Below are 5395 nucleotides of genomic sequence, written 5' to 3'. Positions count from 1 at the left end.
GACAAAGTCATGAAATCATTATCTGAATGTGAGTTATCTGCGTTTTTCTTTAACATTTTTCTGGCTTTGGAAACAATGCATAAAAATTATAAAAAATTAAATCAATACAAAACAAAATAGCTAACATTAATTGAGCACATACATGCATTTTCCATGTTATCATCAAGACAACCCCATGAAAGATGTACACTTTTTAGCTTTCTGTAACATATGAGAAAACTGAGCTTAGAGAGATAAAATAACACATGAGACATGCCTTGATAATTAGCATATCTGTGATTGATATTCAATCCTCCTCATTTAGCAGATAATGAAAGTCCCCCATAGACTCACTCCATAAATTAGAGTTTGTCATTTGCCCTACAAAAAGCTATACTATGTATATATTAGCCTCTTTTGTTTTTTAAAAATGGACTCATATTATGTATTCTCTTTAAAAATTTGCTCTCTTCAATTAAGAATATGTTGCACTGACAGTGACCAGGGGAGATGGGGGAGAGGGAAAGGAGGGAAAGAAGAGGAAGGGTCTAGTCAAGGAACTAGTATAAATGACCCACGGACATGCACAACAGGGTGGGGGTTGTCTGTGGCGGGGTTGGGCAGGGTAGAGGAGAGTAATGGGGGAAATGGGACAACTGTAATAGAAAAACAATAAAATAAGATAAAATAAAGAATATGTTGCAGACATCTTTCTGTATCTGTACATATTTATTTACCCCATTTAAAAAATAGCTGTATAGTATTCTTTATTATATTGATGAACTATACCTTATTTAAATAATTCTAAATTATAGCCCATATCAATGGATATACTGACTTCCATATTGATGGCCATTTAGGTTGCTTCTAATTTTCTCTATTATAATCAATGATGCAATAAACATCCTCATTTGTATTTCATTGTAAACTTGTCTAAATGTTTCTGTAGAAAGAATAATATTCTAAAACTTCAGTAGCACAGGAAATCTATTTATATTGATAGATATTGCCAAATTGCTGTCCAGAATGTTGGCACTGGTCTAATAGCCTGGCCATCTCCATGAGAGAGTGCCTCTTTTCCCATAGTTCCACCAACAACGGGCAGCAACCACTATTTTCATCTTTCTTTTACTATAAGTGAGGTTTTACTTATTTCCATGTATTTACTAGCCAAATGTATTGTTTTCTGGGCAAGTTGTCTCCTGGTTAATTTTTTTATTGGTGAATTTAAATTATATTATTTATTTGTAGATGCTATAATCGTTGGCAGCCGTCCGTCTCGAGAGACGATGGTGTAGCTTCTTAAGAGTCTATCTGCACCGCCGAGAATGGCTGTGCAGTCCGACTCGGGAGTGACACGGTATCTGTCTCCTCCCGTGTTGAATCGACATCTTGCGATGACGCTGGAGTGTCCTCTCCAGTGAAGCTGAAGCTACAGAGCCTGGGCAGGGTGATATGGAGGATCTGCTGTTGCCCATGCAGCAGACCCCCCCTCTCTTCGCAGCTGAAGGATCCAAGGGAAAGACGGAGTCAATACAGCTTGGGTTCAGGTGCGCCGCAGGAGTTGCCGGTGTTGACTACAACGTCAAACCGCCTTAGGGACTCCGGCTCCGGATTTTCTGTCGGGGTTTACTCCCTTAGCCTTTCCCCTGAAGAGGTATGCCGCAAGGCAGCGGAGGTTTTTTGGAGTCAGAGTTTTCCTTCTCTGATGTGCCCTGACTGGAAGATCGAACCAGCGACACTTAGCTCGCAGGCCGACGCTCAATCCACTGAGCCAAACCAGCCAGGATAGATGCTATAATATACAATTAATATTTATGGTATTTTCAAATGCTTCAGTTTTGTCTATTAAAATAATAAATTTTCATTGTAGAAAAATTGGAAAATTATAAAAAATGGCAAGTACAAAAGAAAAATAATTAATTGTTTTAACCAATTACAAACAAATATTAACATTTGTTGCTTATTTTCCGCATATATTATTATAGAAACAAAATATATGGTAACTGAGAAAAGTGAAAAATACAGAAAGTTTAAAAGAAAAAATATTAAAAACTATATGCAAGTCCATTGTATTTTTAATCTAATTGGGGTTATGAAATGTACAGTTTCATATTCTTCTTTATTGCTTAACATTGTATTGTAAACTTTCCCCAGGCCATTAAAGATTCTTCCAAAACTGTAATGAATTTTTAACAGCTTTATTGAGATACAAGTTGCAGACCATAAAATACACCTATTTAAAGTGTGCAATTCAATGATTTTCAGTATGTTCACAGAGTAACACAACCATCACCATAACAAATTTTAGAATACTTTCATAACCCCCAAAAGAAACCTTGTACCAATTAGCAATCACTCCTCATTCCTTCCTGTCTCCCAGCCCTAGGCAACCACTAATTATGTTTTGACTCTATAAATTTTCCTATTTTTAAATGAAATTTTTAATGCTGGCTTATTTGTTTCTGTCTCCCAATATGATTACAGACATCTTCTTGAAATCTTCTAGATGGTATGTGCTCCGGAAGTATAAACTTATGCTTAATACAGTAGACATTTTATTACATGGTGTGCAATTACATAGCTTTGGATATACTATAAATCGTATCCTGTCCTGAGGCAAAACAACTGCTTATGTCTTGGGATTGAAGTCTGGAACATGAGTCAAAGCCAGGGGTGCTGAAGAGAAAGTCATCCATCCAAAGAAAGTGGTCCTGCTTCACACTGAACTTCAGCTTGAAGTAATCTCCTCATTTGCCCCCAGTTCTTCCTATAGAAGAATTACCAAGTCCTCAAAGTCTATTTAAAATGCCATCACCTCCTCCTCAATGCCTTTCTTGAACTTTTGGGGATTTAATCCTTCATTCTCTTATGGTTTTATAGTATTTTAAATCCCTAGTTATATCACCTTCCACATTCATTTTGTTAAACCTAACAAACACTAAACACATACCAGGCCTTGACCTGGGCCCAAATTACAGAGATAGAACTCATAGTGCAGGATGCAGTATTGGGTAGTGGTGGCCAGAACAGGGACTCTGGTACAGATTGTATAGTTTCCATTCTCACTTCCGCTTCAAATTAGATATGGAGCCTGAGGAAAGTTATCTATATTCCCTGATACATACCCTTGTAATCAGCAAAATGAGAATAAAACTAGTACCTTTCTCATGGTCTTGTTATAAGGGTTAAGGAAACAGTCCCCGTAAGTAACCTAACACAAGCCTGACACAATTCAGTAATAAGACCTTTAGATGAAATGAATTGAAATTAAATTGAAAGTCCATTCAGGACATGGTGAGGAGAAATGTTGGCATGCCCAGCTTCCAGGGATCTTCTTAGGCATTGGGATATCAGTGTCTGTTAATTAACTTTCCAAGTCAATGGGGCAAGTGGGTAGGAGCAGGAAATTTGTGGAATTTGGACAGAGTGTGTGTGTGTGTGTGTGTGTGTGTGTGTGTGTATAATATCCACCCACTCACAGTCACAACAACTCTTCTTTATTTTTCTGTCACCTTAAGAACCAGAGCTCAAGAAAGTTTTTTCAGTCAAAACAATCTGGTGTCATAAACTTGTTTTAGTTTTGTTTGTTTCCCATTCTGTGTGCATGCATGCAACCAATGGATCCAGTCTTAATTTTCAAGTACATTCTTTACTGTTACAGTAGATTGATTAATTATATTGGCTTTATATTTTAGAGAGAGAAACTGGGACCCAGTAAAGACAAAATAGTTCCACTATGCCCAGGGGCTTCTTCCAAATATATTTCTTAAGGTGACTGAGCAGAATCTGTAGAATTAAGGGATGTAGCAGAATAAGCAGCAGTGTGATGTATTTAAAACTAGTCTGAGTTCTAGTCCTGCTTCTAATACTGACCTTCACTGTGTACCCTTGAATAAATTCCATTTTCTCTCTAGGCTTCAGCTTTTCCCACCTGCACAACTGAGGCAAAATAGGACCCATGGTAATCTCAAAGGGTTCTCTAGGGGTTAACTTTCTATGATTCTAAGTATGGGTCTGGAATTTGTGGCAAGGAGGGAGTGGGGTGTCTTATAGGAGCTGTCATTTCTCCATCCTTGACTCTCTGCTTCTTTCTCCACTCTCCTCTCCAAGCTCCCATGGAGCTTGTCCCCTGTCTAAATGATTGTCAAATATCATCCTTTCACAATGTCTCTTTTCCAAGCTCCATTCCCTACCACATACTCCCTAGGAAGATATCTCAATGCAAAAGTCCCATCACTTCTATTCTCATTTGGCTGGTCCCAAATTATCTTCTGCTAAAAATAGCCTCTTCCCTCAGCATGTTTTTACTTTTATCTGTGGCCTCACTGTTGCCCAGGCCATCCAGATCTACCACATGAGCAGTATCTGTGCTTTTCATTTAGCCAGTACTCATTGTGACACATAGCCAAGTTCTAGCCACTCTTCTTTCCCCAGTCTCTGGCATTTACATCTTCTACCTTGATTTAACTGCCACCATCCTATATTTATTCATTTGTTTCAAAAGCATCCAATTGGTCTCCCCACTTCTATCCTGGCCTCTAGAGTTTACCATAGACTAGTGAAGAAAAATCTTTTTTTTTTTTTATTAAAATAAAAGCACGTTATTATTCATATCAGTGAAGGAAAATATCAGACATATCTTCATTGTTGACACATGGCTCCATCAGAGCCCATAGTCACAGGCCTCCAGACTGTTCTGCAAGTAGAGATTTAAGAAACCTTGGAAGGTCTTCACATCAGTGAGGAGGGTGGATACAGTGGGATCTTTCCTCATGGCTGCCATCCAGAGCTTAAGTTTTGGAGTGTGGTCTATACACTCATTTAACTCCTGTGCTTCCAGTCGTTCAAACGAGGGCCAGATGAGGTAATCAATCATAGAAAGTGAATTGCCACCAAAGAAGGTTGTCTTCTTATTGGTCAGAACCTCCTCAAGCTTGCTGAATTCTTTACGAAGTTCTTCTTTCAGGCCAGAGCGTTCTTCCTTATTTTTACTTCTAACAAAGCTTCCTACCAAAGATGGTACCTTAGAAAACAGCTCAAAGACCATCTTCTGGCACGCTTTCTCATAGGGATCATCTGGCAACAGCTTCTTCCCTGGATATGCTTCATCCAAGTACTCACAAGTTATGGCAGATTCACAGATCAGTTGACCCTGACTGTTCTCCAGAACTGGCACCAGACCAAAGGGGTTCTTCTTAAAGAACCACTCAGGCTTATTTTTCAGGTTGATGTTGATGACTTCATGCTTGATCCCCTTGGCCTGCAGGACAAGGCGGGTCCTCTCGGCGAACGGGCAGAACCTCATACTGTAGACGCGGATCAGGCCCTCGGGGACGGGCCCTGGGGGCGCGCTTCCCTTCTCTAGGCTTTTGGATGACCCTCCCGACATCGTGACGCAGCGCAGGCCTAGCTC

General features: G+C 39.4%; 1 pseudogene; it reads right to left on the bottom strand.

Annotated features, from left to right (window-relative positions):
• Positions 1 to 4562: 4562 nt before the first annotated feature.
• Positions 4563 to 5395, bottom strand: LOC149990450 (glutathione S-transferase omega-1 pseudogene; annotated as a pseudogene).

The sequence above is a fragment of the Furipterus horrens genome, unplaced genomic scaffold, assembly GCF_987537825.1.
Source record: "Furipterus horrens unplaced genomic scaffold, mFurHor1.1.pri manual_scaffold_17, whole genome shotgun sequence".
Lineage (NCBI taxonomy): Eukaryota > Metazoa > Chordata > Mammalia > Chiroptera > Furipteridae > Furipterus > Furipterus horrens.
This window is presented reverse-complemented; position numbering and strand designations above follow the sequence as displayed.